The 16,649-nt window shown below is 34.5% G+C and overlaps 1 protein-coding gene across 1 annotated transcript in view; it reads left to right on the forward strand.

Moving 5' to 3' along the window:
- Nucleotides 1-611: 611 nt before the first annotated feature.
- Nucleotides 612-16,649, forward strand: part of Camta (Calmodulin-binding transcription activator) — a 1,249,189-nt gene continuing 1,233,151 nt past the window's right edge. The window contains exon 1 of the mRNA XM_081739735.1: nucleotides 612-741. The gene's annotated coding sequence lies outside the window, so the exon portion shown is untranslated. The remainder of the gene's footprint in view (nucleotides 742-16,649) is intronic.

Below are 16,649 nucleotides of genomic sequence, written 5' to 3' on the forward strand. Positions count from 1 at the left end.
TGACGAGTCAGGGAAATTACTTGACGAGAAGGGGAAGTCCCTCTGATCCCTTCGTTGATTCAAACTCTGCATTACCATGTCAAACATTTTTTTTTCTCAGATAATATCGATCCTAAAAGAGCTAGATTGAATTATAAAATCATGACAATAAATAATTTCATGTACTTGGGACAACATTCTATATGAACGATAATCCAGTTATTTATATAAGAAAATAGACATGCAAATGCATTTATATGACACAATTGTTTATATCTATATTTACTATTATGTGCTTATGCTAAGCATTATTTGCTTGTAAGTTCTTAATTAGAACTTACACCATTGAAGAATATTTAAATGATTCATTAAGTGAAGAGTTGGTAACAGATACTCGTGAGTATATGCCCGGTGTGGTACAAACAGTTACCTAATTACGATGTAAATTGTCATGTTTTTATACTTAATAAGATGCATGATGTATACCTTTGATACTTGACAATATTGTATGTTTTCTTTTCTGACAACTGTAATGCTTACATGAGAATTTCTCATGCTTTGTAAGCTAATGAAGCAGGCAAATAAATGAACTGAAATGATTTTTTTATTTTTTTGTCCTATGATTTGTGTATGTTTAAAGGGAAAAGCGCAGCTTGAAGTTCATTTGTTTTCGCGTATTGCCTTATGGGTTTAATCGGAGCTCGTGGATTTTCTTCTGTAGGGAGGACGACAGCAGCGGTGAAATGGCATTTAATGATTTTGGTAAGTAAGCAGATTATTTACAAATAATCGAATGTGTTATTTATTTTCATTAAGTATCAATGGACAAGATGAAGTAGCTTGATATCGACTGATCTCTACTGTCGCGAGTACGTAAATTGTGCTACCGCACATCGCAGACGACAACATTACAGAAAACAAGCTTTACGTCAATGTTGCAAAATAAACTGGCTGGGAGCTGTGGGTAAAGATTAGTTTGTTTTGATAAACCGCAGGTGTATCTCCGTGTGAGAAAATGGCTCATTGTGTTTTTATTTCAGCTACGTCTGTCTGTCGTCTTCTGTTTCCCTCCATTCAATAGTTACGGGGCTGTCGAGGGGGAGAAAAAAGTCAACACCATCATCGATCTGATATCAGTTTGACCACCGATTGTAGATATTTTTATTGCTTTTAAGTGAACGGGGCATGGAGAACAATATATTATTGACCATATTCTTCATTGTTGATGTGTTTACATGCCTAGTGTGTTGTTTTGACGGATGTTGCCCTCGTTGGAACTAATCTGTCCGTGCATTTGACTTTGTTAGTAACGCCCACTTTTTGGTGGACGGAAGCAGCTGGGGGATCGGATCCAGGCCAGTTACCGCAAAGCTGAGTCAGTGTCTGTGTATGCATGCATGTATGTGTGAATGTAGAAAATACTATGAAGCAGAAACAGTGTTTTGCTATCCAATAAGGACAATGCAAAAAACTATGTTATTTTGTAATTACGTGTATTATGTGAAATAAACAAATTGATTGACCAAACACTAAAATAGTGCACGGTGCAAATTTGAGATTCGCATAATTTTCCTTACAAAGTTGAGCGGAAGATACACACAACCACGATATACAATATATTTTTTCTATTGTTGTTTTAAATTACACACAATATTTATTGTAAAAATATTGCGAATGTTCTTTCCACGTAAACAGTTTGCAGTCATTTAGGCATATTTTTTAGACTTGGGGGCCGGAATATTTCGTTTAAATTTCATATTTTCTTGCAGTTTTTTTTTTTAAACGGTTTAGCTTAATTTGGGTTGGGTTTGGGTTAGGTTAGGTTAGGACTATTGGATTTCGGGAGCCAGAATTATTTGCTTAAAATTCGTACCTTTTTCGTATATTTTCTGCTTTTGGTGGTTTACGCTAGGTTATGTTAGTAATTACCCTTAGATAGCATCAACTCATTTCTCCTGTAAACATGTTTTTTTTTTTAAATTATTTTTTTAACTGCTTTTGGCCCCAGTTTCAAAATTATGCTGTCGTTTATAGTCATGTTCTAAGTAATATTCTCATGGCAACTACATATTAATTAACAGTAGGACGTAATTTTTGAGCTAATCCTATGGAAGAAAGTAGGCTATAATGTGTTATATCCTACTAGCCTATCTCACTGTGGTTAAATAGTTACATTGTTGCTTTAGTTTGTCGGGAAATCTGAGTTCTGGCTGCAGTTCACACGATTCAGATCTTACATTAGACTATATGTCCACATCTCATTTACATATCTCTTGTGCTGGAAAGGGACTTGATAGCCGGAATCAGTGATACAATCCTGTAATCCAGCTTCTTTTTAATGAAGTAGTGTGTGGTGGTGAATGAGCTATGCTAAGAGTGTTTTATCTTACATGATGGTGTACACACTCGTCAACTGCACGGGATTGAAGCCTCATGTCGTCCATAACCATAGTGTTGCATAAAAGCGAAAACACAAATCTCAACTCCCAACTAACTACTAATATTGGAAACAATATCCGTGTTTCAATGTTTCTCACCTGGTAGCAACTTGTATAATAAATTTGTACAGTCACTTGAATGTCCATAATTGCTCAATGCATTGTATGAGTACGTCTTTTCAGCATGATTGGTACAAGCGTCTGAATCCACGGTCGCTATGATAAACTAGCCTCAGTAGCCTGTAATATGAAAGGGGTGTGTAATGTCAGATGTGAAAGACTAACCAATATACGGCGATACGAATATATTGTGTAACTTTTGACGGTCTTGAGGGCTAAGTACGAATGTTGCGATTTACTTGTTTTTATATTTGTTAATTAAAATGGTGGTTCTTTGTAATTTTTAATAAGGGACGATTTTTTAAAGACTCGTATTTAATATATACATTTATAATTTCAAAGTATGTATATTATATTATTTCACTCCCAAGTGACTTGGCAGTGTCCTTGGCTATCTAACTGATTTAGGGCAGCAGGGGGCCCGAATGGCAGCTAAGAAGTACGTTCGCAGGGAGCAGGCGCGTCAGCGACGGTGAGTGTACGCATAAACGAGACCGTTCACAATGGCTTAATATAATTCACACTACCGGCTCCGAAGCCGTCAATGGATGTGGGGGAGATTCATGATGAGTTTTTATGTAGGTGTATTAGCCTAAACAAACCATAAAACTGTATTCTCCTCTGAAACAAATGTACACAAGTCAGTATTATTCCTACATTTAACATACTATTCTGTCTCTAAACAGCGTGTCTGGTAACTCCCTCCCTGCCCCCCCCTCTCTCTCACATATACACATACACACACACACAAATAATAATAATAATACAAATCTAGTTTACATTAAAATTAAAACGTATTTCTAAAGTAGTAATTTTATTCATCTAAGTTACAGGCCTAAATAAGTTTCAACATTAAGCCGGTAATTACCAATTTCATTAGTAGTAAAGCCTCTCTGGTAATAATAATAGTGCTTCATGCATAAACGAAAATCATACCGGGTTTATATAAGATTGAGTACACTTGAAATATTGAAAAAAATGAACACAAAGTTAGTAGTCTACACTTCTCCAAAATAATCATAGCAAATCCTGTAAGAAAAAGCTTTAATATTATCAAAATAATTCCAGGTATATTTCAGTCGCTTTCATAAACGCGATGTGGGACGTTACACTCAAATGTTTTGTACACGAAGTTACACGTATTTTATGGGTAACAAGAAATACGAATTGTGTTATAATAGATGTTTACTGCTAATCTTCATTAATATTAACACTGTTTTTAAATCTATTACTGGATCGGTCGATAGGTTACTGTTTCTATTGAAAGATTTCCGTTTATTTATTTATTAATTTTCCATCTTTGAAACACAGATTATGGAAAATTTATTTCCACATTGTTTCTTTTGAATTCTTGTCTACGCGGGAAACATATGGGAAGAACATAGGACTCTACAACAGTTGTAATTACAATTTTTTCTTGTGGTGGACAAATACCGTGTGCGTGGGTTTTCTCGGGGCTCTCCCGTTTCCTTCCACTTTCTTCATTCCACCATTTCATTCATTACTAATCATCACCGTCTCCTTTAGCCTAACCGGCATAATCGTGGGACGTAAAACTCAAAGATTTCATTTCATTTATTTACAATTTTTTCAAGCTGGCGGGATGTAGGTGAACAAGTAGTGGGATTCATAGTCTGACCATCCCAACTTTTTTTCTTATGAGCTTTCGCACAGTTTTATTAGGTGATTGCTGACATGGTACCTTTAGTGTATGAATCGTGACCAAATTGTTTTTAAAAATTCCTACTCATTTATATTTTATTATTTTTTAAAATTTTTTTTAGTGTTTTCATATAATATAACTTTGACGACTGAATTTGGAAATTTGTTAATAAATATTAATTAATGAAAAGAATTATAAATGCACCAATAGATTTTCTTTATCGGTTCCATATTTGTTTGTGTTAAAATGCTCTCCATGTAGTTGTTTATAATTATTAAATATTAATAGGTGAATGAGTTCCCCGATTGCGTCGAAAATCGTACTTCTTTTATATTAGCAGATCTTTTCCACTCTCCATTTGCTAATGGATGCTATATGATATATATTACTAAATTAAATTAAGTACGAATCTTTTATCTGAAATAATTGTGTATTATACTAAGTGATTTCAACCTTTTCTCAGTTCTTATATAACTCTTCTTCTACTGCATTATTAATTCTCTTTGAGTACATTCTTGAACTACCAAAATTATGAAGAATAAATCGTGTAATATAATACAATTATTTTGAGATAGAAAGTTAATACGGTAAACTTTACACTACACTCTGCAGTTGCGCACCGGTAAGTAGGGCCTCTTTGAAATGGTCTAGTAGAGTAGGGTAGGGTAGAGTAAGATAGGGATAAGAATAGGTTAGCGTAAGGTTAGGGAAGTTTCGATCTATTTTCATTAAATTAATAGAGTATAATTTCTAGTTTCTTAGTGAGTATGTCAGCTGGACTGGGCATTGTAAAGTTTTACCCTTAGGACTTAATTTTGTTTTAACACGCATTTAACTTCAAATTAATGTTTATTAGGTTTTGTTCCATGTATTTGCTCCCTAATTCTTGCTCTAATTAAATAGCAATAAGTGTTCGAAAACTTGACCAAGTCCTGATCCCAGCTTTGATGGCTCGTCCTTAAAGATCAATGCAGGAAAATATCTCACATGCATACTAAGCAACTCAGGGAAAACGTTCATGTCAAGGTTGACCAAGATTGAATGAGTTATGGATTGTGTACGATATATACAAGACTCAAAACAATAGGGCAAAATAATTTTTCATTGTCCATAACTAGAGTTCCAAAGATCAGTACAGGAAAATATTTTTCAGATGTCTACTAAACAAATAATGTTTAGATCCATGGCAGGTTTGGTCAAGATTGGAGGGAAATGAAATCTTTAATGTAACTTTACGTGCAGTAACTAGATTAAAGCAGACAGATGATTAATGACAGTATGACTGTAAAATAATTGGTGCAGTGGGAATGTGGTAGGACACTGAAGAACTCAGGGAAGATCGGGTGACGTATTATTGTCTACCTCAACCTCACATACCCTATAATCGAACCAGGAATTCTTTTGCGCTAGAGATGAGGCTCAACCCCTGCGCTGTTGTGCCTTAATATATCTGTTATTTGGTAATCTAATTAGCCCATTGTTTGACATAGTATTTTTGTCATGTATTGAAAGTAATGTGAAATATAAAAAAGAAGCACTCAAAAGATTCTAACACTCGAAGCAAACGAACATCGGTAAATTAGTTCTATCTTCATATGACAGACATGTTTGTATATCCTTATTGTAACATGTATTTATTATTATTATTATTATTATTATTATTATTATGAATGAAACATTGCAACATGTTAAAACTTGATCCTTTTTGAAGGTACATGGTGACTCACAGGTAGAGCACTCCCTGTAGTCTAATAATTCCCTGTTTGTTGTGGAATGGATTGGAATTGAGTTTAGCGTCCCGTTCCGCGGCGAGGCTAAATGAGACGTGGACATAGCTCAACGTGGTATCCGAAGCACTCCGGGAGTCAAACCTGGGTCTCCATGTCCCTTATTTGTTTTTTAAACCACTTAAGAAAAAGGTGGTTCTCAATTCAACCCATTTATATACATTTTCTGTGTGTGTTACGCATAACTAGAGATAGGTTCACTGATCTTGATGATTCATTTCTCCGCGGTAATCTCATATAAGTTTCGATATGAAATGGGGGCATGGTAGGTCAGTGATAGAACATTCACCTCTAATGCATGGGGTCCCTTGTTCGATTCCAGCTTGCGCCAAGTGGACTTTGTAAGGGGCAAACACCATGTTCATGGGTTTTCTTGGGGTTCTCTCGTTTCCTTCCACCGTCTCTTTAGCCTAGCCGGCATAATCGTGGGACTTAAAACTGAAAGATTTCATTTTTTCCGTAGAATCTGATGGTAATCCTTGAAGCTACTTCAACTGATGCTGTGTTGAAGTCAGTTGTTAAGATTTTTGTTGAAAGAGAAATTATTTTATTTTATTTATTTATTTATTTTATTATTTTTTTTTGTTGAAGTTTAGCATCTCTTTTCAGCACCGAGGTTTTTATGAGACATGAATCTACAATTGTAAATGGAATCCCAACCACTGTAATGCGTATTTATTTTTTTTTATTGCTCTCCTTCTGTAAATGAAACCCAGGACGACGAGCCCCAAAGATCCGCGCTAGCTATTTGAATAGTGGTGAAGGCGAGGGGTTCTTGTTCAATTCCAGATCGTGTAAATTTGTTGTTTACAGCGTTGTGTCCGTGGGTTCTTCCTTTTCTTCACATTTTTATTCCTCAATAATAATTAACTCATTTATCATCCGCCTCCGTCTCCTGTAACCTAGTGGCATATGCGTGGAATATTGAATTCAAGATTCCACATTTAAACTCTTTTTTTCTGCTGTTGGAATATTGACTTTTTAAGAACTAAGTGCTTGGTCATATATATATATATATTTGTGTGTGTGTTTGTTTGTGTTTGTAAGTACGTTTCCCTAGTGCTCGGACTCCCTATGCACCTACCAAGCAATAAGCTCTCTCCTCTTCCTCCATCTTTCACAAGCGCCGTCATCATTCTTTTTAAAAATAAATACAGGCTTGTGTATTTTAATTTTATTAAGTTACAGTTTTTAAAATTCAAATTCTCGTATTATTATTTGGTTTGTTTGAGTTTAACGTCCATCGATTATGCCTGGGCGGCTAAGGGAGACGTGGGCCTACTGATTATGGTGGAATCCGAACCACTTTTTTTTCGTTCAACTGTACCTCCAGCGGGAATCCAACCCGAGACCACGCACACCCAAGGCATGCGTGCTAGCCATCGTACTTGTTAATACAGTATTTTAACTTTAAACCCCAGCGTATTTACTGTTAAAATCAGTTTGAATATTCGAGTTCGTGGAAACCAATCAATCAGATTAATTCAATTTATGGTATTTTATTGGGGAAAATGGATTAATGTCGATTCGTAGCCATCGCTGTGAAAGAGATGAGTGACAATTACGTAAGAATTATGAAAAAAAAAAAAATTAAAAGAGAAGAAATAGGGAGACCTCAGGTAGATTGATGTTCACCATATACCCAAATAATTGTGTGTTCAAACTTGGAACCTCCTTGCAACAGAAGTGATAACTACGACAGAACCACTATGATAGAAGTACACAAAATGTTTAAGATATTTCACCCACATTGCTGATGATCATTAGATATGCGCGGTACAGAAATATTGAGTTGAGTTGATTTTAGTTTAGCGTCCCGTTCAGCAGCGAGGCTATATGAGACGTGGACCTACTGATTAACGTGGAATCCGAACCACATGAGCTCCCGCCGGGAATTGAACCCGGGACTCCCGCGCCAAAGGCGCGTACGCTAACCGCTTAGCCACGGAGGAGCTCGGTACAGAAATATGTAATTATAGAGGTTATAGGATACATATTAGGTAAGTGAGTAAAAATATGCTGATCTCTGTATCCGGCTTGAATTTGAAATTTAAATACCGTAATTTCGATAGTCACTGGTGTCTTCCTCAATAACACATCGCCTAATTTTATTAGGTTCTTTGAAGAATTCCCCTACAGTGAGATAATTCTAGAAGACTTAAAGGAACATTAATAATCAGAAAAACAACTGTAGTTGAAGTATATTCGAAGTAGTTGTTTCTCGATTCATATTGCTTTAAATCTAGGATTACCTCACATAGGAGAATTTATCAAGAAAACCCCAAAAATTTAATCTACGTTGAAGATGTATCTTACTCTTGCGTAGAGCCAGAAGTATTTTTTTCTTGAAAGATTTGTCCAGTCAACATTAAAGTTAAGAAATTTAGAACATGTGGTGTTGGCTTGTTGGAAATAGAAACAAAAATAAAAAACAGTCAAAAGAAAAGGTGTAGGGCTAGCTTAATCTAGCTTCAATAATTCGTTGACTAAATTAACGTAGCTCCAAGAACCTGTTTCTTGCTTCTTCTTAAAATGCGTAATACGTATTATCTAATACTATATTCGATTATTGAAGAAATATTTACATAACTTTAATAACATAAATTATTCATGGACATTAAAAGAGGAGTGAAGGCCATCGGTTGGACTACACTCCCCAAATCTGTAATGTTCGTGATATCCCGAATTCGATTTTCTGTGGGCATATTAGTCTCGAATGGTTCGGACCCCACTTCAAACAGCAAATCTCGTCCCGTATGATCATAGTGCTAAAAAAAGGATATTAAACTTCATTCAACCAACTTCTCCGTAATAGATGCCTATGATTGCTTAGAATTCTTATAAAATTCAAAGCAGTTAATTTAACTTCTTGTATCTAGACACTTTAAAAAAGAAAGAAAAAAAAAAATAAATCATAATACTTATAAAATGTTGCAGATTGCAACTTGCGCAACTATGTATGAATGATTAGATAAAACTGTTTTTCTTTTTGGCAGAGTGGGTAGCAATCTTATATACACAGTGTTGCAATTTAAAATGAAAACTGGTGTAAAAAATAAACAAATGTTCCTAGAAAGTTAGTTACGTTTGAACATGCAAACTAGGACCCTCCTGCACTCATACTCTGCCTGGCAGAGCATAGACCGATTACTAGAATTTATTGTTTGTAATGGAGTTTAAAATTCTTGTCATATGGCCTTCTTGATTGTTAGTACATCAACCAAGTAAGAACTGCTGCATACGGTTTTCACTTTAGGAAATATAAAACAATCATACGGAGCCAGATCCAGTGAATAGGCAGGGTGTGACAACACTTAAATTCCCTATCAAGCCAAAACTCATTAACAAAACTTTGTGATCATGTCATTGTCATGAAGCAGACGCCAACTGCCATCATCGTGATTCTCGGAAGTTACTGGTGCTTTTTTTTTTTTTTTTTTTTTTTTTTTTTTCATCAAACGTTTCCTTGTTTACTTTTAACTCGTCAGCAAAAATTTAAAGCCTAACATTTCGGTCTTCAGCTCTAATTGTGCTCAGTTTCTCAAATAATTTCGGTGTTCTCGCGGTCCTTACTGCATCTGAACGCTCGTCATCTGTAATTGCCTGCCGCTCTTTACTGAAACATGTGTACCATTTGCGTACAGGCGAAATGCCGGTATATTTAAAAGAACTGTACATGTATGGGTTAATCAATTGTTCCCATATACTTGTTGCAACATGTTAAATGTTTCCGTAGTGATTTCACTGAGGCGAGCACAAAATTATATCTTCCATGTTGAATTCAGGACGGGCCTTCACGACACGTGCCCATACTTAATACCGCCACACGCGACAGTATTGCTGAAAACAAGCGAGCTCTGCATCAATGGTTGTGAGATCGCAGAACGCTTGCATAATGTCTGTACCTACCGAGAAAAATAAAAAATCAGTCTCGACTTCAACTTGCCTCACTGAGTATTTCCCTTACCTATCTTTCTGCGAGCCTCATCGGGGGATCGAATGTTTCGTGTCAAATTTCATCCTGTCTATTAGTTTAATTTTGATCTTCTATGTATACAGGTAAACACAATAACACTCATTCTAGTTTTGGAACTTCTTGTATAAATTAAAAGACAAATTCTAATCAAAGCATGTATTAACTAATAAATAATAGCGTTACAGTTTCGGCAAATTAACTCTGCCAGATAGACTGGATAATGTGTCTGATGAAGGCAGAGTTAATTTGCCGAAACTGTAACGCTATTATTTATTAGTTAATACATGCTGTGGTTAGAATTTGTCTTTTAATTTATACAAGGTAAACCAGTGGTGCCCCCCCCTTATGTCCATGACGCACCCCCCAATTGTCTATCCGTAGATGTTCTTCCATAAAAAAAATCTTCTTTTCGATTAATTTTTACACTCCCTCAAACATATTTATATAGATTTTTAACCCACCAAATATTTCAATGACGCAGTTTGCGTCATAGCCCCCCTCTGTGGGCACCCCTGAGGTAAACACAAATGTAGGAACAAAACAAGAAATATTCATACTTACTTGTATGTGTAGAAGATCGAAAAATTGGCACCGGAGGTAGGAGAAAAGGAAGCTCAAGATTTAAACCCAAAATTTCGTTCCTCTGATGATGCTCGCAGAAAGATAGTGAACGAAATATAGAAACAAGAAAATAAATTGCCACCGAACAAAATTGGTATATACTTTATTTAATCAGAATATTATCATATTTGCAAGCTTTTCCAGTGTTTTTTTTAAAAAAAGGAATTATTAAAAACGTATTTTGTGAATTAGCAGCCACATGTTATGCAAATCAAAATTTGCAGTTGCATATATTCTTACTTCTTTTGTGGGGGCGCGGTGGCTCAGTGGTAGAGCGTTCACCTCTGGTGCTTGGGGTCCCGGGTTCGATCCCAGCCTCCGCCAAGTGAACTTTGTGGTGGACAAACACCGTGCTCGTGGGTTTTCTCGGGGTTCTCCCGTTTCCTCCCACTTTCTTCATTCCACCATTTCACTCATCTCTCATCATCACCGTCTCCTTTAGCCTAACCGGCATAACCGTGGGACGTAAAACTCAAAGATTTCATTTCATTTTTTTACTTCTTTTGTAGCTTGATAGTAAACACTACAGACAAAATATCAAATTAAGGAAACGATTCCTACATTTGTTCATTGTTTTGTTCAATTTTTAGCACTGAGACTACGTAAGTCATGGACCTGCCGTTTAACGGATAATCCGAAGCAACGAATTCCTTCCGGGAAGTGCATTTAAAAAATGAAATAGTGAGATTTCATTGTACGTTCCAGGATTATGCTTTGTAGGCAAAAGGAGACGGATGATACAAAGGGAATGACTAAAATATAATTGGTGGAATGAGAATGTAGGGGGAGAATCCTGAGATGACCCACCGATGAAGACTGTATTGTTCACCAGAAACGCACATGAACTGAGATCGAACTAACGACCCTCACACCAGAAGTGTGCACTCTACTACTGGGCCACCTTGCTCCCCACGGAATTGCACTCGAAAATGAAATATTTCAGTTTTACGTCCAACAATTATGATGGCTAGGCTAAAGGAGACAGTGATGATGAGAAATGAATGCAATAGCGGAATGAATAAAGTGGGAGGAAACGGGAGAACCGTGAAAAAACCCACTCACACTGTTATTGTCCACCACAAAATTCACTTGGCGCAAGCTGGGATCGAACCAAGGACCCACGCACAAGAAGTGAACGCTCTACCACTGAGCCACCGTGGCAACAGGAATTGCACTCGAGTCTCTAGTGCTGGAGGGAAGAATTCTCATCATTCAGCTAATACAAACTTCTATTATTTCTGGGTGGTAGAGTTCACAATATGACAATAACTGATAATAGCAGGACAAGGGCTCTTTAAAAAAACCGATAAGGGCTGGTGTCTTTTTTAAAAAAGAAAAGAAAAAAAAACGAAAATTATATAGACAAATTTGATGTATCTGGCGCAAATTTGATAATTTCGGAGTAGAGGAATAACTTTTGGCCTCAAATATTATTCCCTGAAGAAGATCAGGAAACAGACATCTTTCGAATTTTTCAATGACTAAACCATTTAACTGGATTTTGTAATTTTTTTGCAATTCATTGCATCTTTGAATTCAGTTCCTGGTTGAGGGATAAGTATGAAGAAAAGATGGCTGTAAGAATACTTGTGTTACAAAAAGAAAATGTCTGATACATTATTATTAACTTAATAATAGTTGACTTTATTATGTTCGTATTTATCGTTGAATTAATTTCAAAAACTTCCCTTCACCGGACACGATATTCGAAAAAGGAAACTAATGCGAAAACCTCAGTCAATACGTAGTAGCCACAATTGAATACACAAAAATTATAACTTCATATGAAAACAGACTTTATATGGAAAAGTAGTGATGAAACTTCATATACGTAACAGTCGAAGCTAAAAGCACAAAAATTATAACTTCTTTTATAATCACTGCCTAGAAAGCACTCATGTAACCATTTTGCACAATATTGGAATACGTAAATTATAGTAGAATAAATTATAGTCTACTTTATCAATTATATAGAGTTACACAACGGATAGGGATAGAACACAATTCAATTCCTATAATATCGTTTCTTTCATATGTCTTTTGTTTGAACGTGCTGCTTAAGTCTCTATATTTTGATTTGTCTTTTCCTTGTTTAATAATTACCCAAGTTTCATGTTCGATTCTAGCATATTGCGTAGTATCATCACCCTTAACTACACTTTAACTACTAAAAATTCAGCCGAATGTTTAGAGAATACTTGAACGGTATACTTTCTCATCAAGATTACTTTTCCTTGTTTATATTTATATTTCTGTAGCTGTTAAGAAAATGAAATAATTGCGTGTAAGTTAAAAAAGACTGTGATAAATTCAAGTGAATGATCTTGAAGAGATGGGTGGGAGAGATTCACAAAATATAAGCGCAGCAAGGAAACACCCACACAAAGTCTAGTTCCAGCATGATCTGAAATTGAATCTTTAGGGAAGTAATTATCTTTTTAGACAAAAGTAAATAAATAAACCCGTTTAAATCTAAAATTTATATTGTTTCAATTTTCGCTGGTATCTTCTTTAATAACACATTACCTAAATAGATTAGACGCCTTGAAAAATTCTCGTAAAGTGAGGAGATCCTAGCAGGGTTGGCAAAAACCATGATTTTTATTAAAAAAACAAAAAAAAAAAAACGTTTTTTTGGTTTAAACCAGGTTTTTATGGTTTAAATGATTTGCTCTATATATTCATATCATATATGGACAGAAATAAGTTTGTTTCGCCTTGATGTTATTATGCAACAACCGGGTTATGCTGGAAGAGGTCACATAAGCTTAAAGCGGAATAAAAACCGCTTCTCGAGTTACATCCAAGAGAAATTGTCCTCCATTTGAACTCGGAACCAGGATTAATTGGCCACAAATGCGATACGTCTGCCGACTCACTCACGAAGGAATCCTGATAAAAAAAAATACGTTGTACTGATCTTTACATGCTTCTTAATATAACTGTCAAGAGTCATTTCAGAAGGACAAAAAGATAAACAGTTGCACAAGTGAAACCATTACACAGAATTAATTACATATGAACAATTTCAAAGTACGACGGAGTACAGAAGAACTAATCTAGTTCAACTTAGTTAACAACGACTTTTATTGGTCCAAATTAAAGAAATACACCGACTTAATCTGCATATCAATAAGAAAAGGGAATAAAGATACGAATTATTTTAGTCCACTTTGGCTCAGTCTCATTTATACATAAATAGATACCAAAGATACTTATTTCACTAAATGCCTCTCGTGGGGTCTGTATGACCCCCCCCCCCACACCAAAGTACGGCATTTTCGATGTATTTTATCAATAGTAAACATTGAAACGAAACAATATTTAGAATTTTTCTTCGATTGCAATTACATAACAATAATAACAACTACAAAAAAATCACAAAATAAACATTTACAAACTTGTAAAAAAAAGTTGCTTTTGTAGTATAATCTTTTTGAGTAATGAATGGGGAATTTAGGTCTGAATATAATACGAATAATATACGGGAGTGAAACGTGATAACCCACAAATGTGTGTTCATCAAGATTTTACAAACACTTACACTTTTAAGAACATTTTTTTGTTTTTTGGTTTAAACCATGGTTTAAACCACCTTGGTTTAAACCAGCCAACCCTGGATCCTAGTGATCCTAGAAGATTTAACAAAACATTAATCATCAGAAAAAACAATTGTGGTTGAAGTGTATACATTTCCCAAAGATTTAGTGATTTACCTACCGCACTAAGCGTTATTCTTTCCTTGCAGAGTAGTGGTCATAAAAAAATAGAATTTTTTGCAAGAATGTAGCTGCCTTCCTTTAAAAAAAAGTTATTTATGCATGTTGATTTTCCTCTCGCAGCAAATATAAACGAATAGTGTTGAAACATCTTTAAATTTACGCTCTGTAACACAGGTTAAGACTTGCTAGAGTGTAAATTTGTAAATAGCAGTCAGAATTGAAATTATATAAATTTCAGATTCAAACGGATGCAGAGGTCAGTGCAGTTCTATTTATGTGTAATATGTATCGTATAGTTTCCATAAGTAAATAGCTTTTCAAACTTTTGATTATATTTGCATATAGATTTGCATGTGTTAATCATGTGTAGATTCTGTAGAGTAGTGTATATAAGCCAGTTTTAGAATTTTATACTATTTATTTATTTATTTATTTATTTTAATTTTCGCATAGGGAATATGTTAACTACAATGAACAAATTTTGAAGTCAGTATCAAACGAAGTGAAGAGAGAGAAACATCAAGTGAGCAATAAGGCAGGAAATAGATATCAAATGGAGGTTAGGGCAGAAAATTGAGGTATAAATCAAAAGCTGATGCTAGAAATATGTGTGAAAAGTAAGGCAGCAAACTGAAAAATATATTGACTGAAGGCAAGGAAAGTATCAAAACGTTGGGGGAACTTTCAAGTTTAAATATAACACAGTAAATTGAGATTTATATGAAGTAAGGAGTAGAACAGATAATTAATAAAGATAAATGTAAAATGAAAATAAATGAGGCAAATATCAAACGAAGAAGTAGATATAGAATTGAGAGTAGCGTTATAGTAGACTAGGACAAATGTAGAATAAAGAGTAAGGTAAACAAACTGACAAAGATACTGAATGAAAGCCAGAACAAAAGGTGACTCAGATAACGAATGAAAATTAAAATAACAGAAATTGAAGCAGATCAAAAATGAAGATCAGGAGAGAATATTGAAACGAAAATACTGATCTGAAACCATGACAAACTTAGAAAGCTCTAAGACATGCCAAATAAAGGCTAGGGCAGAAAATTTAGACAAATAACAAGTAAAGATTAGAGTAGGATATTAAAGTAGTTAGAGACTTCAAAGATACAAAAGAAACGAGGAGAAAAAGTGAGATATATAAAGTGAAGGATGGTGTAGTACATGATTTCCCAGTGTACAATTCATGAGATATCAAAAGATAGGAAAATGGTTCATTAGTTCAGTAAAATTTGTCGAGATGGCGTGATGTTTGGGAAATCAGAATTGAAGAAATTTCATTAGGAATCACTCTCTCGTACAAATCAAGCATATTAAATGAAAATTACAATAGAAGATTGAGACAGATTTCGAAAGAAGATTGGGGTGGAAAATAAAGCTAGCGCAAATCGAATATAAAACAGAAAGGACGGTAGATATGACATGAAATTAGTGGTAAAAATTAAAGCAAGTAGTTTTAAATTGATTATGCAACTTACACAGTTATATATACACATTGTTTCATTTGGAGTACGTGCTTTTTAGTGTACATATAATGTAATATTGAATACAATTGTAAGCACAAAACAATGAATGTGATACGCCGAATCCAAAATTTAGTTTTGAGGAGAATAAAAAATGCGTTATTTCTATTTACTTATTGAAATTGTTTTCTTGTTTTTTTCTTTGAATTTTTAAATTATTTTATAGAATTTACCATTTCAGTTTATAAGTTTGTTTATGTCAAATTTAGAATAAGTTTTTCTCTTAATTTTCCTTAATTCACTTAATTGCTTTTGCATGGCTCGTTGGTGAATACATATTTAACAAATCCGATCCAGACTCTATATTGATCTCGTCAAAGTGTGCATGAATGATTGTTATACAAGCAGTTGCAACTTCCCTTTCCTCCACTCATAACCCGCAGGTTCGTTTTCAGACCAATAAAACTAATATAAGCTTGTGCGAAATATTAGGTTTTCATTGGTAAGCAGATTATTGGTAATTTTTCATTGTATTCGTAGCTGAAACAGCTCATTTAAGAAGTGTGAAGTGTAAAGCTAACTGTAGTTTAAATGGAGACAACTTAATGAATTCTTGAAAGAAAAATTTATGGTAGATTCTCTCTTTATATATATATATATATATATATATATATATATATATATATATATATATATATATATGGATATAAAAGTGTACTTCGTATATCTTGCAAGATTAATAATTTTTATAGTTTATGTGATTCCTTGTGGCGCAATTTTAATGCTAACGTCTTTTGCAGTCAACAGATAATATTTTTCCCCTACAAGTTCTTTAAGTATCAGATATAGATGTAGAAGGAAGTTTTAT

Source organism: Thermobia domestica, chromosome 15 (genome assembly GCF_964235325.1).
Source record: "Thermobia domestica chromosome 15, izTheDome1.hap1.1, whole genome shotgun sequence".
In the NCBI taxonomy this organism is placed as follows: Eukaryota; Metazoa; Arthropoda; class Insecta; order Zygentoma; family Lepismatidae; genus Thermobia; species Thermobia domestica.